The 14,643-nt window shown below is 35.3% G+C and overlaps 1 protein-coding gene across 5 annotated transcripts in view; it reads left to right on the top strand.

The window, feature by feature from the left end:
• The first annotated feature begins 567 nt into the window (after nucleotides 1–567).
• The window catches only part of LOC128244457 (extracellular serine/threonine protein CG31145-like), a 40,442-nt gene continuing 26,366 nt past the window's right edge, over nucleotides 568–14,643 (top strand). Inside the window, exons 1-2 of one of the 5 annotated variants that reach the window (XM_052962470.1) lie at nucleotides 605–658; nucleotides 12,525–12,577. The gene's annotated coding sequence lies outside the window, so the exon portion shown is untranslated. Of the gene's footprint in view, nucleotides 659–8,522; nucleotides 8,621–12,524; nucleotides 12,578–14,007; nucleotides 14,127–14,643 lie in introns of those variants that run through there. The other 4 variants (XM_052962476.1, XM_052962488.1, XM_052962506.1 and 1 more) reach the window with 4 other exon arrangements.

Genomic DNA, 14,643 nt, shown 5'->3' with positions numbered 1-14,643 from the left:
TTTAAAAGTGTTCATATCACTCGAATTTGCTCTTTAGATCTTGGCATTATTCTGCTGGAGACGTGATTAGTCTAATCAATCATGATTTCATGAGTAAATTAGGGACATTTCATCTAAACCTTTGTGGTGGGTTTAGACAATTCAGTTAAAAACCTTTTAGAGATGCATATTTTCTCCGATTTCAATAAAACACATATGGAATCTTCCAGACAAAAATAATCTGCAGCGAGCGAAACAGTCATTAAAACTTACATTTGTACATTAAACCGAACAAGACATGCGAATCATTTGATGATAGAGCTTTAGATGAAGCTGTTAGGCACGATTCCTACATGTGAGGAAAGATATTTGTTTCCCATTTCTTATCACCGAAATCTATATTTGACGTCCCGTCCCAAATTCAATAAACAGTTGATGGGCACATAACAACCCAATATATCAAGCCTGTTCGCCTCTCTCTCAGAAGTATAAGGCGTCAGGGATAATTATGCAAGCATTTGACGTCCGTCATCCAATACTGATGTCGTAAAATGAGTTATTGGCGCTGATCGAGTCTGCGAGGGGATCGGGCAAGAGTGTTATATGTATCAATACGTGATGTATGTGCTGTAGTTCGAGGGGAAGCGATAGATTTTTGGAAACTCTACAACAAAAGAAGGTTAGTGTCTTGATCGATGTTAATTTTATAAGAAATATTGTTTCAACCAGCTATTGGATCTAGGGTATAACTTCATTATTGCATATGCATATATAACACTTATCCACTATTGTGTTTGTGTAACTGAGTTTTATTTCGCATTGCACATTTTTACTCACTGACATGCAAACGCACTGTTTTTCTGTAAATGAACAATTTACTTAGTATTTTTCAATTAATTAGTCAGACACTATCATGATTATCGACTGGATGCATGGTAACCATGTTCTTAAGTTCGTAAAGAACATATACCCAATACAATTTGTGTTTTGTCATCGCCAACGCAAACACAATTACAATCATATCGCCATCAGCATAGTGAAAGCGATACGGAAAGACTAGACTTAGTAAATTGCTAGCATTAACAAGAAAAAAACTCCTGTTAGACCAATATAAACATGGGCACACTCTTGTTAGACCAAGTGCGAACTCTTGTTAGACCAAGTGAAAACTTCAAATATTAACATGGGCACACTCTTGTTAGACCAAGTGAAAACTTCAAATATTAACATGGACACACTCTTGTTAGACCAAGTGAAAACTTTAAATATTAACATGGGCACACTCTTGTTAGACCAAGTGAAAACTTCAAATATTAACACGGGCACACTCTTGTTAGACCAAGTGAAAACTTCAAATATTAACATGGGCACACTCTTGTTAGACCAAGTGAAAACTTCAAATATTAACATGGACACACTCTTGTTAGACCAAGTGAAAACTTTAAATATTAACATGGGCACACTCTTGTTAGACCAAGTGAAAACTTCAAATATTAACACGGGCACACTCTTGTTAGACCAAGTGAAAACTTCAAATATTAACATGGGCACACTCTTGTTAGACCAAGTGAAAACTTTAAATATTAACATGGACACACTCTTGTTAGACCAAGTGAAAACTTCAAATATTAACATGGGCACACTCTTGTTAGACCAAGTGAAAACTTCAAATATTAACATGGGCACACTCTTGTGAGACCAAGTGAAAACCTCTAACATTAACATGGGCAAACTCTTGTTAGACCAAGTGAAAACTTCAAATATTAACATGGGCTCACTCTTGTTAGACCAAGTGAATACTTCAAATATTAACATGTGCACACTCTTGTTAGACCAAGTGAAAACTTTAAATATTAACATGGACACACTCTTGTTAGACCAAGTGAAAACCTCTAACATTAACATGGGCAAACTCTTGTTAGACCAAGTGAAAACTTCAAATATTAACATGGGCACACTCTTGTTAGACCAAGTGAAAACCTCTAGCATTAACATGGGCACACTCTTGTTAGAACAAGTGAAAACCTCTAGTATTAACATGGGCACACTCTTGTTAGACCAAGTGAAAACCTCTAGTATTAACATGGGCACACTCTTGTTAGACCAAGTGAAAACTTCAAATATTAACATGGGCACACTCTTGTTAGAACAAGTGAAAACCTCTAGTATTAACATGGGCACACTCTTGTTAGAACAAGTGAAAACCTCTAGTATTAACATGGGCACACTCTTGTTAGACCAAGTGAAAACCTCTAGTATTAACATGGGCACACTCTTGTTAGACCAAGTGAAAACTTTAAATATTAACATGGGCACACTCTTGTTAGACCAAGTGAAAACTTCAAATATTAACACGGGCACACTCTTGTTAGACCAAGTGAAAACTTCAAATATTAACATGGGCACACTCTTGTTAGACCAAGTGCAAACTTCAAATATTAACATGGGCACACTCTTGTTAGACCAAGTGAAAACTTCAAATATTAACATGGACACACTCTTGTTAGACCAAGTGAAAACTTTAAATATTAACATGGGCACACTCTTGTTAGACCAAGTGAAGACTTCAAATATTAACACGGGCACACTCTTGTTAGACCAAGTGAAAACTTCAAATATTAACATGGGCACACTCTTGTTAGACCAAGTGAAAACTTTAAATATTAACATGGGCACACTCTTGTTAGACCAAGTGAAAACCTCTAGCATTAACATGGGCAAACTCTTGTTAGACCAAGTGAAAACTTCAAATATTAACATGGGCACACTCTTGTTAGAACAAGTGAAAACCTCTAGTATTAACATGGGCACACTCTTGTTAGAACAAGTGAAAACCTCTAGTATTAACATGGGCACACTCTTGTTAGACCAAGTGAAAACCTCTAGTATTAACATGGGCACACTCTTGTTAGAACAAGTGAAAACCTCTAGTATTAACATGGGCACACTCTTGTTAGAACAAGTGAAAACCTCTAGTATTAACATGGGCACACTCTTGTTAGAACAAGTGAAAACCTCTAGTATTAACATGGGCACACTCTTGTTAGACCAAGTGAAAACCTCTAGTATTAACATGGGCACACTCCTGTTAGACCAAGTGAAAACCTCTAGTATTAACATGGGCACACTCTTGTTAGACCAAGTGAAAACCTCTAGTATTAACATGGGCACACTCCTGTTAGACCAAGTGAAAACTTCAAATATTACAATGGGCACAATTTTGTTAGACCAAGTGAAAACCTCTGGCAGTAACATGAACACACTCCTGTTAGGTCGAGTGAAAACATCTAGCAAACACATTTACACATTCTTGTTATACCAAGTGAAAACATCTAGCAATAACATTAACACACTCTTTTTATACCAGGTGAAAACATCTAGCAATAACATGAACACATTCCTGTTATAACAAGTGAAAAATAAATAATAATAACATGAACACAATTTTGTTATACAAAGTGAAAAGCTCTAGCAATAACATGAATACGTTCTTGTTATACCAAGTAAAAAAACTTATAGCAATAGCATAAGCACCTTCGTGTTATTCCAAGTGAAAACCAATAGCAATACCATTAACACACTTTTGTTATACTAAGTGAAAACTTATAGCAATAACATTAACACACTCTTGTTAGAGCGAGTGAAGACTTCAAGCAATAACATTACCACTATTCCTATACCAAGTAAGAACAACAAGCACTCTTGGTATACCAATAAACCAAGTGAACACATCTAGCAATATCATTAACACACTCCCGTTAGGCCATATGAAAACATGAACATGAACACACTCCTGCTAGTGTAAGTGGAATTTGCTAGCATGAAAATGAACATACTCATGTTAGTGTAAGCGGAAATTGTTAGCATGAACATGAACTTACTCATGCTACATTAAGTGGAAACTGCTAGCATGAACATGAACACATCCATGTTAGTGTTAATGGAAACTGCTAGCATGAACATGAACAAACTCATGCTAGTGTAAGTGGAAACTGTTAGCATGAACATAAACACACCCATGTTAGTGTAAGTGGAAACTGTTAGCATGAACATGAACACACTCCTTCCAGACTAAGTGGAAACTGCTAACATGAACATGAACATACTCATGCTAGTGTAAGTGGAAACTGTCAGCATAAACATGAACACGCTCCTGCTAGTGTAAGTGGAAACTGCTAGCATGAACATGATCGAACACACTCTTATCATACTAAGTGGAAACTGCTAGCATGAACATAAACATACTCATATAAGACCAAGTGAAAACTGTTAGCATTTACATGAACACACTCCTGTTAGAACAAGTGAAAACTGCTATCATTAATATAAATACAATTCTGTGAGAAAATGCTAGCATTCACATGAACACACTCCCGTTAAACTAAGTGAAACCTGCAAGCATTAGCATGGTCACAATCCTGTTTAACTTAGTATAAACTGCTATCATTAAAATGAACACAAGCCTGTTAGATTAGGTGAATACATCTAGTGTTAAAATGAACATAATCATGTTAGACTAAGTGAAAGCTGGTAGCATTACATGAATTATGTAATACTTATTGTAAATTACTGAACCGAGTCCGTTTTAAATTTATAGTTATCAACAGAAGTTAAGTTCTTTAAAATGTCGCCGCAATAACATGATCTCGGTACATTTGTAAACCGCCATCAATGTTGGCCCCATAGATAAAATTATTACAAGAAAAAAACGAGGTAAAACATCAACAACTCCACAAATCCAAATGTAAACAAGTTTCAACTTGCACAATGGTGGTCACCAATCTTAGAGGGGCTGGTGCTTTAATAAACAGGCGGCAAGCTCCGGTCAGTAAATCGGCACCTGGAAAGGACGCTTAAATTTCAAAATACTTGATGCACAATACGCGTGTTCAATAAGATGAGATAGCATTGCAGCATGTAAATTAACTACATACTTGTACATGTACAACGTAGTTAAATTAAAACAGCCTAATATTATCTGAAATAATATGTTATGTTACCTGTGCATCATACTTGCTAATGTAAGGCGCGGATCTTGGCGCCCGTTGTTGACTGCTGCATCAGCTAAACCCGCTTCCGCGAAGCCATCAGGGGAGGTAACTGCATGTTATCAATATTTGTATCCGGCTCAATGAGTGGTTTGGAGACTGCACGCATTCTTTGTAAAGCGCTTCCGGCAGTTTTAATGTTAAAGAAATGACTGTTGTATGATGCAGTGCCGATGCTTACCTTTTACCAGAAAAGCAGGCAGTTGATGTTTGTAAGGAGAGCCAAAGGCTTGTTTTAGTCCCAGAATTGCCATGTGGTATTTTATTTGTTTGAAGGTAAGTACTTTTTACAGTTATGCACTGTTGGAATGAGATTTTGTAAGCCGGATTGCCTTTCATTTGGACATATTTCAAAGGGTAGCCTGTTTCAGATTCGGTTTGATATATGTTTTGGATTGCGTTCAGTGTTCTTGCAAATGTCGGGGCAGTGCAGCATACTCTAGATATGTATTCTACTTCTCTTGCAATGATTTTCCTTTGCATTCCTTGTAAAGTTTTTGATATCAATACCATCATAGTTTTTGTTTAATTTTGTATTCCTTAACAGAAATGGTACTCAAGATTCTAACACGTGTCATACTTTAAAAGGTGTTCTTGGTCGTTCTTCTCTTTAAATCTACAGTTGTGTCAAGTTCTTCATCAGCTTTGGGCTCGGCAATGTAATCTTCATATGATGAAACAAACTTGTGGCAGTTTTGGAAATATATTAGTGTAATCTCTTCTGTTGGTACCTTTTCAACAATGAGCGTATAAAAGACGTTGGCGATGTATTCTATGTGTTCTGTCTAATTTTTATTGCATCCTTCTTGTTCAACGATGATAACTTTCACGTCATTTTATCTCGTTGTGTTGTCTATCAGATCCGTTTCTTCTAGAGTAATCCTTGAATAAACTAGAAGGTATTGTGTTGAATATGTGAACTTATTCTTGCCAGACTGCTTAAATTGACTCTTCTACATTGTTAAGCTGCATATCTTACGCCTTTTTCATGGTTCAAGTCGGGAAGTGGTTAAGCTTAATCCTGTTCAGCATCTAATTCGTCGAACACTCCACTTGACCTTTTAAATGAGAAAAAAATAAAAATAAAAAATAAACATAACTGTTTAATTTTGAATGAATTTCCCTATTTGGTCTGTGTTTGGACGGCCCAGGTTGTTCCACGTCTTCATGATCCCGTTTTGGCAGCTAAATAGGTCGACCTTATCAACGCCAAGCTGTTTCTTGTCTTTAAACTTAATGCTCACTTGGTTATTCATGAAGAGGTCGTGTTACACCAATATATCTTTCAGATTTTATAAAGTTCTAGGGTTCTCCGATCCGGTAAAAGATGTGTTAAATACCTCGCTCTTCAAAATTCATCGGCCAGTCTTTTCTCCCACTATTTCAGGTTGTTGATATTTGCTTTGTTCAACAATGTGTCCTTTTCATTTTTGAATTATCTGTAAGGGAGACATTCGTCTGCGATTATGCGAGATTTAGCAAAATTGGGTAGGGCGTTGGTACAATAGGGGGAGGGATTTAACATGTTACGGGTGCAGAAGATACTTGACCTTATATTTCAATCAGTTCTGTCTTTTAGAAAGCTTGGAATACTGCTTAACACTGTACATGTGAGCACGTAGGTATGAATTTCAGGAAAAGTAGTTCGTGCAAGACTAGGCGAACACCTGGATGAAGTTAAAAAATATTGCATTTTTTTCTTGGATAGAGTCTTGCAGTGAGGTATTGTAGGGCAAGGATTATCTAGAATTCGGATGAAACTTTTCGTCCTGAATCCATGCTGCATTTCAGAAAGTATTAGTTTAATTTAAACTTATTAATATTACAACGATTGTGAAACAAGTTATTACAACATGATATTAATCATTCTCGTTGACACGATGTTACGCGAGTGTGTGGTCTTGTTTTGTGGGGAAAACATGGGGTACCTGGAGGAAACCCACTTGTCCGGCTTGGTGACCACAAACCAAACTCATGATTCATGTCCAGATGTGGGTCATCTGTAATAGTTGTTCGTCTTCTGTAACGACTCGGCTGGACTGGTCGTTTTAACTGAATGCTTTCTTAGTGGGGTCATTGCAAACGATGCCAACACTCATCAGTGCTGCCACTCCAGTATTCTATTGCATCGCTTGCCTTTGATAAAGGCGAACTCTTTCTTTAGACTTCTGTCTATTGTCACCATATCCTAAATTTACTAGTAACTGTTATATATCCGTCTGAATTTGTAGCAGGTGTCGTTCTTTAGCTGGTGGTTGCGTTCAGGGTATTTTCTCGATATTAAACTGTTCGTTTACGTTAACATAATCACTTTTTCTTCACGTATAAACCCTTTACTTCGCGGCTCACCTTGGTATATGCTGGCTTAATCTGGTCAAAGCTTTTTTGAGAGACGGTGTCATCGGTGGCTTTGATGCAGAAGTATCCGACCTAGGTCTTTCATGTCGAATCTTGTTTGGTATGAATATGCGTAATTGACAGTGAAGTCTTATACTACTTTTGGAGACTTTAGAAGATTTAGTGTCTACTGGTTTCCAAAGTAATATATTGCATGATAGGTGGTATTTTCTTGATAAAACATGTGTAAACGAGATGACGTGGTGACTAACCCCAGGGACACTTTTCCATTTCTAGATGAGCGCTGGTCTCTTGGCGATGGTATAATAGCTACATGACGGTATTTACACTGTAATATGTATACTTTCTTTATACCAATGGTAAGACTTCCGCGCATTTGAACCTGCTTCTACTGAGAGGGAAAATAAAAGTGCATTCATATAAATCAATCGGAATTAATGCCATTTAACATTATATTACAAAATAAGTTAAGTGGTGAAACCGCAATACGCTTCTTTGATGTCATTTATTACGTGGGGAACTTTGCCATTAAATAAATATGAACGAACTTAGGAAGGATAAAAATGTGTTTATATTCGCTGTTCAAGCAACTCGTTTAAACTAAATGAAACATCTGTTCGACTGATGGACAAACTAAACCCGATATATGAATATCAAATAATATATATAAAAAATATTACTTTTTGGTACAGACGATTTATTCCAATCCCGTACACCGAAATTTCCCAGATGAAACGGTTACTTATAACTGCGGTAAAATATCCTCAAAGATTAATATAAAGGGCTGGAAACAAATTTGCCTGTACAGACCTAGTGCTTTATTGCTCCATTTTCTGAGGTATGCCCATGCGATAGTTGTTCAAATATGAATTACTAGTTATTTATTACTCAAGATTCTATCTTTCGCGAGCAACTCAAAAGATTTTTTTTTCTTTTTTTCACAGACGTTTACGATTCGCTAGTCCTCAACAGTCTTTTAATGTAGAATAAAATCATTGTGTAATTGATATGCATATTACAAACAAGTTGCGCTGCCATAAAAATACCCCAACCCTCGTAAAACTTCCTTAGAAGTTTAGCCTTAAGCTCAATCAAAAGATGTTTGCCTGTGTGTTCAAGGGTTTGGTTCTAACAAGAGAAGTGCTGTTCTTTGCGTGTGAATAATTTGTTTCTATCATTTATAAAACAGTTTCTTTTACCTACCCATGTTGCATAAGTGGATATTTCAAAGGAAGGTAGGCTAGTTTTTTTCTTTTTCTTTCTATTAAATAAAGGAAACACAATTACTGTCTGTTTCCAGTGAATACATTCTGGCGTCAGAAGACCACTTAACGTAAATAAAGAATTCATTTGTAATTTCTCTTTAATTTGAGGTTCTATTGCCACTGTCTCGGCTTCGGTCAGTGCATGTGTTTATATCTGTGAACTGGGACCAATAATAAATCCTACTCCATATTATGAATGAAAACTCAAAATGTTCGGAGGGTTTTCATTTATTTTCTACATAGGATGTTTACTTTCATTTGTTTATCTACTCATGTCGTTTGTAATTAGTCATATCAGATATCAAGTACTTGTTTGTGGGTCTCTAATTCGTCATTATAAAATTCTATTAGTTCTTCTATTTAAATTCTTAGCTTTAGATCCATCTAGCATGCATCAAACGACCATTATGTATTGTTGCACTTTGTTGAGTGGATATAACATTTCATTAATATATTGAGGAAGTAACAAACAATCAAATTACTCGTGCGCTCCTTTAATAACCAACTGTCTGATGGCGCAAAAAGTAAACAAACAAAGATAACTTTGTTCAAAATGTTGCATCAGTTTATGATTATTATATACTTTATTATTGTTTCTCTTCGCTTATATACTTTATTATTGTTTCTCTTCGCTTATATACTTTATTATTGTTTCTCTTCGCTTATATACTTTATTATTGTTTCTCTTCGCTTATATACTTTATTATTGTTTCTCTTCGCTTATATACTTTATTTTCTTTATTTATTTACCTTTCTAAGAAATGTTTGTCATATCACGTGATCAATTTTGTCAATTAATATGACAACAACAGTTTACTTTATAAACATATTTGCATTCAGCAACTTGAAACAAATGTATGTTGTAAGAAATAGTCGGATCTCACGCATAAAGTCATGAATGTACTTTTATATTTATAGATATTTGGGTCAATTCCATATAATGGGTAATTAACTTAATGCTATCATAGCGCATCATGGTGAAGCTAGACAAACTATATTTATTTATTTATTTATTAAAGTCTCATCCACATATATACAAATCAGTTAAAACATAGTATGTACAAAACAGGATATATATGATGCCATTCTATTATAGAATTACAAGAGACTATAAAACTTTTACATAACATTTCGCAGTGTGCAAACTGCTTTAAACAACACATATGAATACATTATATATCATTGTATACTTAGACACAATAACACACTAAAAAGTAGGTTGAGTCATTTAATCGTGACACTAGGTGTCTAAAAGAAGTCTTAAAAGAGAGAAGAACATAAAATGTAACAGCTGTATCTTTGGTGCTTTAACTATGGCAAGCAGATAGACAGACAATTTATTGGTTTACACATTGTACATAGTCACAACACAATATACATAAAGTTATTACAATTTGCGAACGTGTATGAGCAATGATAATAACAAACAATATTATATACATATGACACAATACACATGTGTAGAAAAAAATAAATGAACAAATGAACAGGTAAACAGGTTCTTATAAATGTAATCAAGTAGTGACATTCAGTAACCTTGATTTTTATCTGTTAGTTGAATTAAATAACTGGACATATTCAAACACTGACGGTTTTACAAACTTGTTTGTTTTCTTTAGATATCTTTCTAAGAGCATCCAAATAAGAACAGATACATGTAAGGTGAAACTCATCTTCGATATCCAAAGCATTACAGCATTTGCAATAAATTTGAGCCCTGTAGGATCTTATTATTCCCAGATCATATTCTTCACAGGTCTGGGAAAAATAGTATCGTATTCTTCACTCAAACTGTGACATATATGATTGACCGAAATGGTGGTAAGCAAGAGAATCATATTCTTCACTGATTTCGTCGATGACATTGCTGTTTGATTAATTTGATATTAAAAATGTAATAATAAAAAGAAATAAAAAATAATAAAAATAAAATAATAATAAAAATAGCAAGATCCAAGCATTCACTAGTTATCATCATACAAACTTTTACTGTATACGGTCGGTGTGACATTGACCTTTCACCTGGTGACCCCAAACCATGCCAAGTTTAAGCATCATATGCCCAAGCGTTCTTTAGTTATCAATCGGGACGACCTACCGACCGACTGATATGTACAAAACAATATAAAACTACTTCTTTGAAAGGGGCATACTTAATGTAACGAGTTATTTGGCTTAACGAAAGTCTTAGATTTGTTATATGTTATATTTTTGGCAAGCTCCGAAGTTTATATAATATGTCCCCCAACGCCGAACGCCTACTATAACGACTTCTACGCCATTGAAACAAACAAACAACAAGAACAACACATATTCTTAAAACTACGCCTTATACAAAAACAATAAAACATATTCTTACAACAACAATAACAACAACACCACCACCAATTCTTAAATTAAAATTTTCTCTATATTTATCTCGGTCGGTTTGTGTCCCCGAGGGTGAATTGTTACACAATCGTAAATGCTCGACCATAACAGGCAAGCTCGAAACAGAACGTTCTTTAAACCAAAGCTCTTCTTGCATTGCGGTATTCACTGCTTGTCCGAAATTTAGGCGTTGAATGTGTTGGAAATACTTTTTCCAGTACATATGTCTATGCCAACACAACTCACTTCAACAAACACAATGCCATCTACCTTTACTAGGCATACACCAACTATTACGGTGCCAACAAGAACCAATCATATTCCTTCTTATACCACTAATACCCGTACAGCAACAATAAAAAAAATAAAACAACTATCTCTACAACCACCGCCACTGCGTCTCCAACTACAGCCAACTTACAGCAGCAGCAGCAACAACAACAACAACAACAACAACAACAACAGAAACGGCAACAACATAATCAACGATTCTTTATGACTAAAATATGTTTGCATACATGTATATCAACAAAATATATCTGCAATACTGGAAATAGCAATCTGGGACAAATGTGACTCAGTTGTAAAATTTACTCTTTTTTTGTTAAAAAAAATGATGCAATTTTTGACCTGTGAGGAATGTGATTTCATGATACATAAATAACCGACTTCGATCACAAATTTCCCAGAAGCTGTGACATATATGTTCGGAATTTTTGACAAATGAGATCTTATTTTTCCCAGCTGTGAAGAATAGGATCCTATTTTTCCCAGGCGGGAAGAATATAATCTTGGAAAAATAGGGTCTTACAGAGCCCTATATACGCTCCTGTTTTCTACTGTTCTGAACCAATCTTGTTTGAAAGTATCGTATAATTGGCATTTGAAAGCTTCAATGAAGACATGGACATCAATATTGAAAACATTATCAAAGGCGTGACTAAAACCTAAATAATCCTACATATTTTTAATATTATATACTCAATTGCGACAACCTATAGTGCAAGTACACAACTTGGTTATATCATGTTTTGATAATACTATTATCAGTGGTAACAATCTTGTATCAATATTTTAATATAATTATGTATGACTCTTATTCAAATAGAACGTGTATCTGCCTTATCCCCCGTATACACAGGCATGGTTAGTACTAGACGCTTAATAATCTTTTTCAAAATCGTAAATGAATTCCCTTTATTTCTTACGAATAAGTAAAACCCCAGACCTCTTCCCAGAAAAGCCAACAAAAGCGTCAAAAAGCTGACAAGATGTGACAATCCTAGGTTATATTGGTTGTTTTAATTTTTCGAACTTACATTGTAATATAAATAAATGTACATGGAAAAATTAATGCAAATAAAAATTAAATATATATTTTGAATAAAAAACATTTCTCATGAAATTACATGAAATAATGAAATGCATAGATAATACCAAGAAAATAATAATAAAACTGTAGTTAACCCTCTACGGATTTGAAGTCGCATTTTTTTTATTACAGACCTTCACGTTACCTACTCTGCGTTAAGCAGCTGAATAGATATACTCTATAAGGTAAGTAACTCAAAACAGATAAATCTAAAATAACACACTTTACCTTTGATGGAATTTACAGTGGACTCGTCCAAAGGGCCACAGCTTAGGGGACGAAGTCGGACTATAATCTGTAGATATAAACTCAAGACAGTTAAATAGATGTTGACAACTATTGCTTCAATGCTGACACCCTCCTGTAAAGTCATGAGGTTACCTAAAAACTTTCACGTTATGATGCCTTAGTGGTCAAGCGAATAAGCCATGACCTCGTCATGCAAACCAGGGGTTCTGGGGACAAATCCTGCTGCCGAAATATATTGTTTTGTTTTGTTTTTATTTACTCTCCCTATTTTTGGTTGTTACTTTAGCGTGTTTTTTTAATTTAGTTTATTCTAACGTCTATGCTAGTATATGTATTTTATTTTTGTTGTTCGAAAAACGTTTTAAATGTGTCTACCTCAATCCCGCGGCTTATGGGCCTTTAACATATACTAGGTTAAAACACTTGTATCTGCTTATGACTGTACAGTTGAATACTATACCTCGTGCAAGTACAACCCACTACGGAGTTCCGTTAGGGTCATCTTGTCTTTGCGGGTCATCTTGTCTTTGCCCCTACGCGAATGAGCGAAGGGACGACGGCAAAGACACGAAGACACGAAGGCGAACGCGCGAAAGCACGAAAGAACGAGTGTGAATGAGCGAAGTAGCCTGCGTGTCTTCGCTTTCGTGCCTTTGCCTTTGCGTCCATTCACTCATTCGCGTTTGTACTTTCGTGTCTTCCCCGACGTATGTTTGTGTCTTCGCTCCTTCGCGAAAATGCCGAAGACACGCTGGCTCTAACTGAACACCGTAGATCAACAGCTTTTGCGGCATGGCAGTGGTGTGCGCTCACGAAAAGTGTAAACAAGTTACAAGTGGTAAAATAATTTCTCAAATGTGGTATCTATTTCAAAAAATGTTCTACAAAATGAGTGGATATTTCAAATGCATGTATGCATTATTTTCGCACGCGTTTGCTTATTAATTTCCTTAAGTACAGAACTTGTCATAAAACACGATGCATAATCGTCTTTGATGGGATTGAAGATATCTTGCAATAATTATTAACATGTATGCAATTCAGAGTAATGCGAACATACTTTGCGAATTGCCGTAGGGGAATGAGCTATTTTCATGAGCAGAAATAATTACTATTTCACCGGCGGAAGTCGAGCGTATCTTAGAGACAGCTGATGCACCCGATTTACCCGAGCTATCAATACAAGAACACAGCTTTAGGGCCGGGAAAACTAAAAGATCCCTAAAACGCCTTTGATTTTCGATTGCACGGCTGCGCGATTACGATCGACCGACGAGAGCAGTTTGAAAAGCGCATCAACATGTGGTATATTAAGGGATTTTATGTGTGTGGCATTTTATTATATTTTAAAGGACTTGATTATTGACCGAGTATTTAGTATTGGATATCTGTTTTCACAGATATTTATTGAGACATCCAGTCCACATAAATCATGGCCAGTTTGCATTGTGCAATATTCTTCTCAGCCTCTGGATTTGAGGGAAGGTACATTCTTCTTATATATATAATATACTTCAAGTTGACGACATCGACGAATGTTGTCAATTTTTGGATGATTAATTGTGTGTGTTATTTTTCTTTATGGGATATCAAAAAATGTTTTCTAACATAAATATCATCTTTGTTGACAATGCTCAGTTTCAGGTTGTAAAGTACATTTGATAAAATACAGTTCAAAACGCTTAAATCCAAACTGTTATTTCTGTTCTAATCAGCGTGCGTGAATATATATTAAAAAAAAAATTGATCTGACAACCCGGAGAATTGTGGTTTAAAGTGCAAGTATGATATTAAACTATTACTTAATGTTAAATAATAAAAAATAAAAAGTAATGAAATGATGAAGAGATACGAAGACAAAACGCGCCTGAAAACAATAAAAACATATGTTCCACCAACTTTCTTTGATCTTAATTGTTGATTTTTCCCTCATTGGAGGATACAAGTACCTCAAGTACTCGTATGAAGTTTTATCTGAGGTGCATTCTATATATAACAATCG

This window comes from Mya arenaria, chromosome 2, assembly GCF_026914265.1.
Source record: "Mya arenaria isolate MELC-2E11 chromosome 2, ASM2691426v1".
NCBI classification, from domain to species: Eukaryota; Metazoa; Mollusca; class Bivalvia; order Myida; family Myidae; genus Mya; species Mya arenaria.
Note: the sequence above shows the minus strand (reverse complement) of the source record. Positions and strands in the feature narration are given on the sequence as shown.